This window comes from Sander lucioperca, chromosome 1 (genome assembly GCF_008315115.2).
Source record: "Sander lucioperca isolate FBNREF2018 chromosome 1, SLUC_FBN_1.2, whole genome shotgun sequence".
Lineage (NCBI taxonomy): Eukaryota > Metazoa > Chordata > Actinopteri > Perciformes > Percidae > Sander > Sander lucioperca.
Genome location: NC_050173.1, coordinates 24,224,370 through 24,240,043, shown reverse-complemented (window position 1 = coordinate 24,240,043; position 15,674 = coordinate 24,224,370). Strand labels below are relative to the sequence as shown.

Sequence of the window (15,674 nt, the reverse complement as noted above, 5' to 3'; positions counted from 1 at the left end):
ATGTATCTGACCTGGTCGGCTTTTTTCAGCAACATTCTGCAAGATAAATTGGCTTTTGATTCAATGCAACAACATTCATATGTGTTTGCACACTGCAAAATGAAATATGTATACATCTTTGCCTGTGGCTTTGATTTAAAAGTGTGCTTTGTGTAAAAATATTGACTTCCTGGTGTTAATTTATATGTCTGCATTCTTGGAAATAAATAGAAGACAGACATGCAAGCTTGCTCAATGCTGGTATCTGTTGCATGTGTGTTGGCTATATGTTGTGTATCCTATGCATGACTCTGCATGCATATGTGTGTGTGTGTGTGTGTGTGTGTGTGTGTGTGTGTGTGTGTGTGTGTGTGTGTGTGTGTGAATGTATAGAAGTGGTGTATCAGCCCCTCTCATAGTGGAGGCTTGGTGCTGTTTGAGGGCAGGCGGCTGGCCAGAGCGTGTGAAAGCAGACAACCAGGGTGAATTTCATGACGCACACACTTCCTGCTCTCTGAAGTTCTATTAAAGAAGGATGGAAAACAAAAACACACATCTGAGATGTTTTCTCTCCAAATCAATTTCTACACATTAAGCACTGCTGAAAAGATCAGCAGCACGGTCAGCTTTCACGGACCTTGAAATAGCGGAGGAAAAAATGATCCATCAGGAGAGGCTCGAGAATTTATGTGATAGGAGGAAACATACCTTGTATTGTTAAAAAAACAAAAACTTTGAGAATACAGTTTACCTGTTGGCGTGTTGTATATTTCACCACTAAACCCTTAACGTCACCCGTTGTGATCTGGAGCGCCTGCTGAAGACCTAAAATGTAAATGTTTGGAGGTGTCTCTTTAAGCCATTTTTCTCTCTGAGGTCCCTAATTGGACAGAAAAACCCCATTTAAAACAGAAACAAGAATAGTAGAAAGGCATTCAGCACCCAATCAGTCAAAAAAAAATAAACTGCTGCTGGAGCTCTCTGGTGTGTCTGTGCTTGTGTGAGGCGGGCTACTGCAGAAGAAGAGCTTGCATGCTCAAACTGGATAAAAATGTCATTCAAGTGGAATTATTTAGCATTAAGGCTAAATATAGAAGACCTACCAAGCAGCAAGAAACACCTCTAAGCCTGCATGTTTGCGTTGACGAATAACACATACGCATCAGATTTTTTCTACAAAATCATTCCATTTTCTAAAATCATAATCACCAAATGTGCAGAAAACACACAACTGCATACAATTCATAAATAGGTAGCCTGCAGGTAGGCCAGCTACCTAAAGTCTTCCTCGTGCCTCTTCGTGTTAACTTGACAAGTCTAAAGCTGCTAACATTTTAGCCATATCTGAAGCGTCGTGTTCAGACACCTTCAGTTTACACAGTCTGCCCCAGATGGCATCTCTCAGCACTGTTTTCTTTAGGCCTGTCATCTACTGTAACGTCTTAATTGACGTTTACCTCTATTCGCCGCTGTCAGCCACCCGGAGTCTGTGTCTGATGAGCAGCCTGGCAGAATAGTTTCCCAGGCTCCAACTTCACACAGAAAATTACACCTGAACGCTTTTGTTTGTTTGTTTTAGATTTTTTTTTTTTTTCCTTTCTCATTTCGTGTCGTGCACTTCTCCCTTCACACGCAGGTTGAATCACAAAATGCTGTGAAATTGTCAAAGTGTCTAGCTTCTACTTTACGCTCTCATCGGTTCATGATAGTTCAGTGGCCTGAAATCCTGGCAGTCTATTCTTATCTTATCTAGAAAACCAAAGATCGATAACAGCTCATTACAAAAGCAAACTATGGAAAGGTTTCCAACTGAATGTCACCTGCGTGCTCTGTTAAGTAATATTAGACATTTCAAATAGGAGGTCAACTCATGCAAAACATACAATTAATGTGGACACTACACCACAGTGTGTGTGTGTGTGTGTGTGTGTGTGTGTGTGTGTGTGTGAGAGAGAGAGATTTTGTGTGAAGGTAGCCCCATAAAACAAAACCTCAAACACTGGCAGAGTTAATGTCATACTTTACACGTGGATCTGACTCTCCAGCTGTAAAAACATGGCAACTTTACTTTGGAAGCTTCACATCATTTATCCCCCTAATGCCACGTTCAGTTCAAAGCTAGAAGTCAGGAATTAGAGTTTCCTCAATAAAACCTCTGTGCTTTCATGTGGTCTAGTTATAGAAGAATTATGGACTCCCTTGAGATTTAAAGGCAAAATAATGTGTCTTATGTAACGGTTTCATTTTGTGTCAAAAATATTTGGTAAATACGGAATTAAAACACATTTTAATGATTATTGCATTGGCAAAAATAATCCTGGGTAGCATTTACAGTGTACACCGTCATAATATTGTTGCTGCAGGGCACTTTAGATACAGTATAGTTCATTATAAGTTCAGTAAAAGGAAGTTCTGTCACACTGAAAAGTGGTTTGAGAATAACCGGCCAACCAGATTCATAGCTCGGCTTTAACTGCACTTGTTCCTGTCCTGGACCCGGTTTCTGACATTAGTACTGTTATAGATGCAAAATGCTGAAAGGCAGATAGCAGCTATAATTCATTTAACACCCATCAACTATATTGTCCAACTACTTTTACACCCTTCATTCGAGGGCTTTTTGGCTTTCTTTTGAACACATTAAAGAAGACAAAAACAATAAATAGGTTACAACTTTGCAAAGTTTATGCAAGTTAAAAACTGTCTATGTATGCGGCCAAATACTTTGTCCTATTGTGTTACATCTTGGGGACGAGCGGAAGAGATATAACAAACAGCATTAAAAGATCTGAATACAAAATCTAAATCAATATCATCACTGCACAATACTGAAGAAACATCATCTTTGGTTTGGAATGTTATAGATTGTGTCGAAAATGAATATGACTTTTGCCCTTTCTTTCTGATATAAAATCTTGAGTATATAAAATCTCCTAGATTTCAAATCAGTGAATCTGAAATCAACTGAATCTGCCCTTTATTGGACTACACACACTGTTGCTGTTCTATACTGCAGACAATATATAGACAAAATAGTCACATTCAGGTTCAAAATACATATACATTGTGCCTTACAAATATAACTCTCTGTCCTTGTGTTGAATTTATGTCACAGTGAGCGAGTGACATCTAGCAGCCGCCAAATTAAACCCTGCCTATTAATGAACACATTAGCCATTGTTTTTATTGCAGGCTATTTTCCTCAAATTGTGTAATTCACTGCATCTTCCTTCTTATATTGCACATGGTCTGACATCAACAAGTTTTTGTCCACTAATTCCAGGGCCAGTTGCAGTTTGTCTCCAACCTGTCAGCAGCAGCAGCTTGTGGTTACCATGCCTACAACATCTCAACAACCAGTGCATCCATCCACAGCAAAACTTTTCAGTTGTTTAAAAAAGGTAGGAAAAACATTGATTTCTTCCATTTCTCCCAGTTGTTATTGATGATTACTTCCATTCTGTGCACATTTAGGTTTTTAGTTATTTTCCATTTCTGTGCAATATGTTATGGTTTATTCTTTGTGCATCATCATAATTATCTAGTTAGAATTTTTTACATTTTCACATTTGTTTCCATCAGTGTTTGTCAAAGGTTTTATAAATACACTGACATGAGTGTCATTCCTTCATTTCATTAATACAAGGTGTAATTCCCAAAAGTAATTTGTCCATTATTGAGTGGAAAAAAAACATGACTCTGTATCGTTGATACCACCCTCATGTCTACGGTAAATATGTAATTCACAGCCCGTTAGCTTGGTTTAGCTTAGCACAAAGTGATAATTCTAAATAAGTGGGGAAACAGCTAACACTGTCCAAAGCTAACAAAAATTTGGTTACAAAATTCATGTACAGTAGTAACTCCCTGGAGTCACCGCTGGCTGCTCGCAAACCTCACAGTGGCGACAAGATCTGCAGAAAGGTACTGTACCCGGCCAAGAAAACATTTTCACGATTGTTTATTTCTGTTTACTTGCCTGCTGTGTCTGTATATGTAGGGTTGGGCTGGGGGGGGGGGGCTATGCAAGACAGCAAACATGTGGTTGTTTGGTAAATTGCTATTAGACACATTCAGAGAGGATTTGAATTGCTATTTTTTATTATTATCATTTTGGGGCTGGCTAAAACCCCTGTATATGTGTCAAATAAGATGGCAAATAAATTGATATATTACATTTTGAAATGTCGAGACGATCAGCAGTGAACAGTGAAATACACTCCACCTGGTGTACCTGGTGGCTCCACACCTCTCGCAGCCTACAGCATTTCCAACCCAACAAGAACAGACGGTGTGGGGAGCGACTTACTGGACTGGATCCCACCCAGCAGTGACTTATACGCGCAACCTATATGTCACAGATGGTAGGATTTCAGTGCAGTTGATATAGGAAATCCACTAAGGATTATTGATCTTTCCAAGATCTGCTCTCTGCCTGATCTCCGCAGGATCTGAACATCCGCAGAGACCTGGAGGGGAGCAGAGCCGCTGGAATCTCAGTCTATCTCTGACGGTTAAGGTAAAGGTAATACTAGGGTTGAAGCGTTATGATGCTACAGCATACAGTATAGTGATAGCCTAGATGGTGGGAACGTTTTGTGAAAATGTCCCCACCATCTAGGCTATCACTATACTGTATGCTGTAGCATCATAACGCTTCAACCTATAGCCAGGTGATTACATTTTTGACATGTGTCGTTCATGTTATGTTTTCAAAATGTTATGGTTTCATATAAACTGAAGCACAATTGGGCAGTTAGCATGGCTAGCACGAGCCGCTGTGTCTCAACAGAATAAAGAAAAGAATACCACCTACAGCAACTCAAACTGTAACAACATCCAAAGTTACTCACTGTTGACTCACTGTTTGCTTGCCAACAGATCTCTGGGTAGATTAAGTCCAAAACAGTAATAATCACTTTGCATCAAATATGTCCCTAAAATGAAAAACAAGAACCTTGCAGATTACTCCTTTAAGATGAAGTTACAAATAGTGGGATACCTACTGCATGTTAAATGCCATCCATCCATTTTATCAACAGGCATTCTGCAACTAGACAACACATCAATGCAAATCTTCAGCATTTGCAGTGAAAAGCAGCATCCTGAATATCTTATGCCAATAATGCTTATGCTGCATTGACGATCAATGGCAATTTTTTTTTTTTAATATATCATGTGTACAATTGACATAGTCCGTAGCGATATCCAATCTGATGGTGTATCTATGTGTGGCTGTGAAATATCTCCTAAAAATGATCATCATGTTAATAAAGAACTTATGTGTCACACTGTTCTGTTGTCCTGATGTGTCAAAAAACATGAACCAATTCCTATGACATTTTGTTGACAGACAGGCTCCGAGACAAGAAACGACACATCTCAAATTCTTTTTGTCCAACCCATAGTCCAAAACCCCAAAGTATTTAATCTACAATTTATGATGTTAAATAGAGAAAAGCTGCAAATTCTCACACTCGAGAAGCTATTTAGTATTTTAGTGTCAGTATTACTCAACTACTTGTTTTAGCACTTTTATACAGTATTATGCTTTTACTGGCGCAGGTATTATGGGGAACTGCATATACAAGTTACACCACGATAACTTAATCTAGCGTAGCGTGAGCACCTCAGTGCATCCAGATGGCCGAGGAAATGTATTATAAAATAAAATTTGTGTTTCAGAACATGTACATGTAACATGTATTTATAGCACACCGAGCAAAACAAGGTGTTATGTTAGGAGTGCCGATTCTACAAAAAGGCACAGGTTGGGGATATGAGGAGGGAGTATAATGTGTCATGCTTCCAATATGAGTGTATCTTTTTTTTTTTGGTGTTTTTTGGTTTGATAAAACTATGAACCTGATAAAGATTTGAGTTCCCAATATTGAGTGTATATGTGTAACAATTCAACTGTTCAGCTCTGGGTGCAAGTTTGCAACTCCCAAGTGTCCTCCTGTTGAAACACAGATGTAATAACCTGAAAAACAACCCATTTTGTCATAGTTTTCCTTTGATTTTCTGGACCGTTAAAAACGTGATCTCATGTTAAATTGCATAAGCAGGTTGACGGAACAAGTGCATAAAGCATACTAGCCTCTCTCTCTCTCTCTCTCTCTCTCCCTCTCTCCGTGTCTCTCTCAGACAGTTTTAATCTCTGGTAAGACAGTCACGTCCAGATTTGTCATCTGCCGCGTAAACTCTGGTGGAAAGCGACCCGCCGCCTGAGCCTCCAGTCTCCACAGCTCCCCTTCATTACTGCGCACGGTGGGAGAGCCAGAGCGCACGGTGTGGCAATCCCTGCTGGAAGGCGTCACCATATACTGTCATTAATGAAACGGAAGACACACATATATAACCTACACACATATGCGTGTACACATCCACAGTTTGGATTGGCTGAAAGATGAATGGTTGCAGCAGCAGCATCTTGTAGACTACAGCTAAAAGGTTTATATCTCTCTGCAGGAGATGTTACGTTGGCTCAGACTTATCCTCTGTAGTCAGTTACATGCATGGACTCACTGCTCTTATTTGTTGTTGTTGATGTCATTAATACAGCATGTGGTATACTGCTGTGAGGTATAATGCTGTTGGCTTAGTTCTGTGTAATGCTATCGTCTGCTTAGCATTTGCAGTGATGCTGCGTTAAAAAGGGGATTTCAGTATTGAAGTTCACCTTGCTATACTTACACTCATGACCTCTCTTAACAGATTTTAGGTTGCGAGTAGCTCAAACTAACTTGTCCAGCGTCACAGGGGAAAAAACAAAGATCAAAAGAAAGTCTGGAAAAAAATTAAACAGTGGTTTGTGTTGCAGAAATACGTTTCTTTCTGCTCTCCTGTTCTGTTAATCATCTCGCAAAAAGTTGCATTTACTGCATCCTGCAAACCCTTGAAGGGTCCTACAGCACTGCAGTAAGCTTTGGACGTGGCCTATGAGTTCTACAGTGATATCTGTACAATTTATCAGTCTTCTTTTAAGTTATAATATGACTATTTAACATTTGTAATTGTTTGATGTTAGAATCTGGCCCTATTTGAGTTATCTATATAAGTTTTATTGTGTTTTCTATCATTCGGTTATGAACAAAATATGACATTTTTGGCTGTATTATATAATCATTTCTCCAAAAGGTTGAGAGAAGGGCTGATATATAGAGTATAAAAATGTTTTTTTCAGTGGTTGGTCAGTGAGTGCACCATCAACTGACAAGCTCTCGTTCATTCAGTCTGGTAGTTTATGTGGGACATCCCATGAACCAGCAGAGGGCGCCAAATATAATTAAATCTATCACAAACAGCAGCTCATCTTGTTAATACAGAGGGAATATCTGTGGATCTTAAACACAGATTCGCTGTTCAACAGTTGACGTTATGTTTTTGCAACACTACACAAAAATGATGTTCGTACAATATTATTTTAGTTTGCCTGTTCTTCATTATGACTTTAACTTCACAGTTGGCTACTTAGTCTATTTTTAATTTATGCAATTATATATTTTTAAAATATTTTACAACATTTTTTGGACTTAAGGTTGCATCATTATACACAATTAATATTTAAATGCATTCATCATTGGATAATTATTGCTTGCTTTAGGATATTATTACCGGTATGTTTTTCTTTTTTTATATTATGGTCATTTTCTTACAGATCTACAAGGTCACAAACCACACTCAACAAAAATAAAGCCAACCAGACAGTCTGACTTAAACATCAAGTGAGGAAAAAATGGAGAGAAGAAAAAAGAAAAAGAAAACTACAGCTTGCTTCTGTCGTGACACCATTTCTGTATTCTCCTCAATTTATGAGGTATCATGGCGAGTAATGAAGCGGAAAGGTCAGGGGTAATGTGGTTTTATCCGCTCTAAACCAATAGGTCAGATTTCCACTTTCCACGCCACAACTCTGTGACTGCAGATGGTGCCCTTTTGGTTAAAACAATACATTCACCTTGGCCACTCATACATCATATCACCAATTCTCCATCTTATTGGCAATGTCACACAGAGGGCTCGGAGATATTACAGAATAGATTTACTGCCAGGGTTCGTCCACAGCCTCAGATGATATAAACAGCGTGTAATGTAAGCCATACATTATAAATCCAATTTGTTTGACCGAGATCAGAAAATAGATCTACTAGGATGAAAGTCACCCTGAGACCACTAGATGGCAGTATGCTGGAGAATATCTAGTTTTATATACAGTCGATGGTGAATATGGTGGAGCAGGTTATTCCACTATAAGGCAAGTTTAGATGTGTTAAGAGAAAGTTAGATTACGGGTCATTCTCTAAGAAAAATATGCCCATTTATATTATTTGCTGTGTCAAAGAGGTTTTTGACTATTCGCTATGGGATTTAATGAGACCGTAGGCTGCACTGTCGCTGTCCAATATTGTGAAGTGTTCATGTTATTTTGACCGCACATTGTATAGGCTATGTGAGGGTACAAAATATTACAAACACCTTAATGCAATCCTCTACAACACCAAGAAATACTGCCTTAAAAGTGACAATGTTGAGTCGACAGCTTCCTGACCAGTATCAACAAAAATATTTTATTATAAATGTTGCAGGGCTATTGGAATGGATTGCATTAGACTGTGCAGCTGTTAAAAATCTTGAGTCGACCAGTCTGCGTTTTCCTTTTAATTTTTCAAAAAGTGCTCCAGGCCTTTTGTAGGCACCCTCCCTGCAGGGTTTCAAGTGGCTTAGACGAATGTCACCAAACAGGGTTACTGTTGGCCACAGAGATCCAACACACAACTTTTGCAGTTCAAAAAAACATGTGCGGTAAGGTTGCACGCTACAAACATCCAACACTTGCCTAAAGAGGAACTGTTGGTGTCCAATCAGTTATTAAAGAACTGTTGAATGTATAAGTAAACACAGTAGGGCTGCGACTAACAATTACTGTATTAATCGATTTATCCGTCAACATTTTTTCCATTATTTGAGTAATTGTTTAATCAAACTGAACCCTATACCCATAATCAAAAATAGTGGAAAACGGCCATCACAAGCCCTGAGAGCCTGAGGTGACATCTGTCTTAAAATTGCATGTTTTGTCCAACCAATAGTCAAAAAGCTAAAAGTATTTAATCTACAATTATCATGTTAAATTGAGAAGAGCTGCAAATTCTCACACTTGAGAAGCTACTTAGTATTTTTTGACAGTATTACTCAACTTATTGTTTCAGCACATTTATATAGTATTATGCTTTTACTGGTGCAGGTATTATGGGGAACTGCACATACACGTTACACCACGATAACTTAATCTATCATAGTGTGAGCACCTCAGTGCATCCAGATGGCCGAGGAAATGTGTTAACAAAATTTGTGTTTCAGAACACATGTGTTTTTGCCTCAAGGACACGGTGCATTTATAGCACACCAAGCAAAACAGTAGGAACTAGGTGTTATGTTAGGAGTGCTGATTCTACAAAAGGGCACAGGTTGGGGATATGAGGAGGGAGTACAATGCATCATGTTGATGTATGATTGATTATACATGGGTGGTGGTCATGGGAAAACAGTTCTTCCTTTTGAAGAACACACTATAGTAGATAACATATACTATTAAAAATGGATATATGCCTCTAACTGCCTTTCTACTAAGGATAGACCGATTATCGGCCCTGGACGATTATCAGGCCATTTTTTGGCAGTTTGCAGATTATGTGTATTGGAGTTTTATTTGACCAATAAAGTTAATTTATTAAAAAGTGTGCTACTTTGGCTCCACTACAGCTCTGTGTCTGTCCCTCTGCTTCGGTTTCACTCACGACCGACTCTGACTTAAAGTCCTGCCCACAAACCTATCTGACTATCTTTTACTGTTTATGATGTTAAAAGTTTCTGATTTATAATATGAGGAAAAAGCTGGAGCTGCAAATAAACAATTTTGTGCTAAAATGTATTCTCGTCTTAACTCGAGGTCTAAAGGACTCCATGAACCAAGAGCTGTGGTTGAAATCTCCACACAACCTGCTTGGTATATGGTTTGTTCTTTATTATAAAACATGTTTTTAAAAGATAAAGCACCGCAAAAAGCTAAATGGACCTGTAAAAAGCGAAACGGTCTTCCTTGGTCTGGCCATCAGTCTAAAAACTCAAAGTGATTTACTTTACAATGAAGAAGAGCAAGTAAGGAGAAAAAAAGAGGAAGTATTCATGCTCACATTGGAGATGAAAAAGAGGAAGTATTCATGCTCACATTGGAGATGAAGCCAAATAATAGTTACAGTTCTACTTAACAGATATAAATAATTATTTAAAAAAGTGACTGTACATTTTTTCGATTGTACGAAGTTCAAGTTACTTTATTTGTCCCCCAGTGGGGCAATTTGTTGTGCAGCAGATAGTATAGTACAAATCACACACAATCATACACACAATACAGAGACTGCCTGCCTTGCAGGATTTTAGCACAAAACAAAAGCATATTATAATTATTCAAACAACAAGAACAAAAGCACAATAGACATTTAAGATGTTCTGCCTCAACACATGTCTTCTTGCTGATGGCAACCTTGCAGTCCCCCCGTTGTCCCCCCACACTCACACATACTTTCCCTCACATGTTCACATGAGTGACTTCCCGGATTACAAAAGGACTCAACTCATGAATGCATGAACTCTCTGTAATACTCCACTCCAGATGCCTGACATGCCTACCAAACTTCAACCTCGAGGCAGATCCACACTGCTCACTAACCCAAGACACACAACAGACATGCAGGTAAGCCTGTATGTCAACACAGATACATTTACATGGCCCTTATATGCTTCCACAACAACACTAGATATTTATTTGATGTGGAGGGAATGAACTGGGATGATGAAATCCCGGCTGATGCTGTAGTACGCCAGGCCTCAGCGGCAGGCGCTCCACTGGGAGACTTTAAGATGATATGTTTCGACAGACAGGTGAGAGGTCACACCTTTCAGTCCTACAGTTGAATTACGCTCAAAGAGACCCGTGGGAAACTAATGACGCCATGATGAAATCTAAAAGCTGGATATTTTGGTAAGCGTTATGAGGTAACAGGGGAGAAGAAGAGCAAGAGTGAAAAGGTGCAGGAACATAAGCACAGTTCAGTCGGCGGGCTCAGGTAGAGCAGATTGATTTATGTGAATACTCAGTTGATATTTGCCATCCAGGCTCTGACCTCATTAGTGCCTGAAAGTATATGCCTACAGCTGCACACAGAAAAAGCTGTAGAGTGACAATAATTAACACCAAAAGCCACATAAAAACACATTAATAGATGCTGGTGCCAGTCATTATGTGGAATCATAGTCTATTTCGACGACATTTCATTTCCGGGATTGTTCAGGTGCAGGGAATCCCTCATTTCGGCCGGATGTCCGTCACCTTCCGCTTTCTTTGTGTTGGTATTCTAAACTCCGGTCGATTTATGAGGACTATGGTTAACTGCTCCTCGGATCTCTGCAGGGTAAATCCAGACAGCTAGCTAGATCTGAGTTTTCTGTTGCATGACTAAGACAACATTTGAACGAGCACATGTTCCACAAAAACAAATTCCTTCCCGAGGCTACTTTGCAGAGGCACCGTTGCTCCATCCGGCGCTTAGCGCCGCCCAAGACGATTGTGATTGGTTTAAAGATATGCCAATAAACCAGAGCACGCTTTTCTACCATTCAGAATGCTGTGTCAACTAGCCAAGCCAAGACTAGTGGAATCATATTAATGTGGCCATTCCCAACAAAGCATCTCCAACCATTGCAGGACATATACCACTTGGTGAACCCAGATTACCTGAACCCAGCAAACCACAAAGGCAGACACAGGTCTCAACATGGCAGCTATATGCAGCAGAGGTATACATGCAGTTTAGTGTCCCAAATTCCCTGTAATGTAACCCCATTTGTACAGGTCCTATCCCCTGACCAATCGGCTATCCTAACCTTAACCACTTAAGGTCAAATGCTTAACCCCAACCAATCGAGCTGCTTCGTAGGACGGGTCTTGGGGTGGCTATAGTGGGATTTGGGACACTAAACTGCACGTAAACCTGCAGCAGTTATTGTATACGTATATCAAATCACCGACATTCATACACTCTATGAAATGCCATGTAGCATTAATAAATCAGCAGATGACCATCAGTAGGTGGACATAAACATAAGGCTGGCATTGAATCTGGCTGAGTGGAACAAACCACAGCCGCTAAGCTTATAAGATATAATTATAATGATGACAAACAACCTGACACATAAACCCATTTGTTGTGGGCTGAGCCATTTCCCTAATGTTCAGCTGAATGTAAAAAGAGCGTGGAAGAAACCTATCCTGTATGTGACAATGACCGTGATGGGTTTCCTATAAAGCCTAAATTAGAGAGAGATAATTGTGTATGGGCAGTGTGTGGCAACATTAGTTTTCCTGAAAAGTTTAAGTGTTTCTATTATTTAGTCCACACCACATCTTGAGTGCAGGCTAAATAACAGAAACACTATATGTATAATGCAATACAATCCAACATGTATACTGTGATATTACTGATCTACATCACTATCTAGACCACACATTGCACCTACTGTACATTGACTCTTTACTACATCTCAGCATTTATATATTCGGTCTATTCATGTATACTGTGATATTACTGACCTACATCATCATCTAGACCACACATTGCACCAACTGTATATTGACTCTTTACTACATCTCAGCATTTTATAGACTGTCTATTAATGCATATCGTGTAATTTCTAATCTACATTACTAACCAGACCACAATTTGCACTAACTGTATATCGACTCTTCACTACATTTCAGCATTTACATAGACTGTCTATTCATATATATTGCATTATAACTGATTCAACACGACTAACTAGATCATAATTTGCACTGTTTTTGTTTGTTTTGTTTGGCTCTTCACTACATCTCAGCAGTGTTATAGACTGCCTATTCATGTATATTGTGTTATTACCATATCATTTTCGCATATACTTCGTCCTACTTATACCTCACTTTGCACCGGCTTTGTAATCCTACTTAATCTGCACTTTATGTAGCCTTTTGTATTCCGTATTCCTGTATTGTATGAATGTGAAACTGTATGTTGTCCTGCACGTTTACGCTTTTCTTGGCCAGGTCGCCACTGCAAAAGAGAACCTGTTCTCAGGCCTACCTGGTTAAATAAAGGTTAAAAAAAATAAATAAAAAACCGACCCACAACAGCCTTCCAAATGATCATATAGTTGAATCAACAAAAACTGAATATTATAACCTCCATTATAATTACCTAAGTGTAGCCTATATCCCCCTCTACACAAGCCCCGGTTTGCATTGAACCAATAGAAAAACCCCAAAACAAATGTAACTTTCTGTAGAGGGAGATATTGTAATCAAGGCAGCAGCACACACACAATGACCCTCCAACAACAATGATACTCGAACATTTGTCATATTTGACCCTAATGTAAATCAGCAGTATGAAAGCATCATAATGCATCCACCAAACACCAAGCAAAGGCTACAACAAGAACTATTCACAATTAACACTTAAAGCAAATATTGCACAGAAGATAGGAAGAAAGCAGCATCAGAGCAGAAAATAGGCTAACGGCTAGCAGCCTCCGAAGACAGTGTGAGCACAAGCACATACTATTAGCAGCATCAGCAACCTCAATGATACAGCCATGCACACACAAACCAATTGAACAGACCTCAGACATGAAGTCCAAACATGAATGTAAGCACAAGTACCAAGAACTTACTTGGTGAAGTGTCTCCGGGAAGGGTTGCAGTGAGTGGTTCCAAGCAGGACAGAAAACTTTAGCTTGGTGGCTTGAAGTGAGCATGGAAGTCAGGGAACAGCTAATAGCACCAAACGAAGCGACATTAGGACTGTTAATAGGCGAGCTTGATTATGATATACCTTAATGAGCAGCAGCGTTAGCAGCTAAAGTTTACAGACATGTTACAGCAGAGTTAGCTAAAAAGCAGCTTTGCAGACCAAACCAGATGGCAGGGCATCGCCAGTTTAAATAGACCGCCTATAGACCGCCTTGCAAAAGGGTGCGTTAATTATGTGTTGCAGCAGGTGTATAATGTCACGTGAGAGTGTAGTACCGCACCTGAACATCTGGGAGAGTTCTCTTAATTTAAAGAGAAGTTCACTATATATCACACTTTACTACTGTTAACAAAACAAAACATAGGCCTACATTAGAAATATGTCTTGCATTTATTGTTTATGGTGTATGGAGATGATTTCTTATTTCTATTGATAACTGACCAAATGGAGACAACAGTAAAGTTAATAAAATTGTATTTATATATTATGACTATAATATTTGTCTATAGGGTGGGAAGAGTTCATATCTTGTATTACATTTCTTTAAATTAAGAAGATTTACCATATATGCCACATATAGCCTATATATGTGAGAAATTACAAACTGAACAAACTCCCATCACAAATGTTTCCTTTATATTTCGCACACATAGGCCTAGTTCTTATCTCAATTAATAAGATATGGCAAACATGCTCTAAAAAGGTGTCCCACTTTATCTGAAAACACTGTCCCAGTCTGGCTGAGCAAACACGGTAGAGTGCTCCAAAAGTTCTTAGTCCAATTTATTTGCTGGTTCACTTTCCCTGAACACATGCCAACCAGTCTCTCTTTGCCTTTCAATAATTTCCACAATGATGAAATAAAAGTCACTGTTCAGTGACAAATGGTGGTGTGGCAAGATTTTGGGTTCCATTAAGTCCAATGACCGAACAAGTCAATGCCTAAAGACCCCACCTTTGCTGAACCCACCCATTGTAAATGTCAGATTTGTCATGAGTCCCTGAAGCAAAGCTTCTCTCCACTCCACAATGCAACAATACATTTTGCATTCAGAGTAAAGTGATCAATGGATATGTGTAAACTTCAGTTTATACCTAGCCTACAAAACATTGATGTCTGTATCATACTAAAGAACATATTTTTTCATGTAAGACAACACATACAGTATACCTACAATGGATCATGGGATTTTACATGCAGTGACATACAATACAAATCTCACTTAAAGTGACTACATGTACCTTTTTAATGTTTCTGAAACTGTAATTTTCTATCTGATTATCATGACCTGTAACCTCAAACGAGACTGTTGAAACAGTGAAAAGAAAGCTATATAGTTTTTATTAATGCCTCTGCCCGGGTACGATTTTTCCCGAAAAGTCACAAAATGATTTACATCAGGTAGACGGCGCTACAGAGCACATCTTCTGACCGGTCACAGACTCGGTGTAACGCACAAAAAGCCTGGGGTATTGTATCCAGCAAGTTAAAGGGTAGCAGGAGATTTCTTTATAGGCCGTATTGTATTTTAATTTTATTTTAGAAGTTATCTGCTGTTGTTATGGCTGATAATGGGGCAGGGCCATCACAGAAAAGAAGGAAACAAAGACATCGGGGGAAACCCAAGTCACACTCGGTCTGGCTTTCTACAGATGGAGACGATTACGGGATTGTAAATGATTCAAAACTGACCCCAAATTGGCCTTTAGGTATGTAATATGTCTAGAGCTGGGCAATATATCGATATTATATTGAAATCGTGATATGAGACTAGATATCATCTTAGATTTTGGATATCGTAATATGGCATAAGTGTTGTCTTTTCCTGGTTTTAAAGGCTGCATTAC

General features: G+C 39.1%; 1 long non-coding RNA gene across 1 annotated transcript in view; it reads right to left on the bottom strand.

Moving 5' to 3' along the window:
- Positions 1-14,007, bottom strand: part of LOC116052918 — a 200,824-nt gene extending 186,817 nt beyond the window's left edge. Inside the window, exon 1 of the long non-coding RNA XR_004897300.1 lies at positions 13,747-14,007. This is a non-coding gene — a long non-coding RNA (uncharacterized LOC116052918). The remainder of the gene's footprint in view (positions 1-13,746) is intronic.
- Between the last annotated feature and the right edge of the window lie 1,667 nt (positions 14,008-15,674).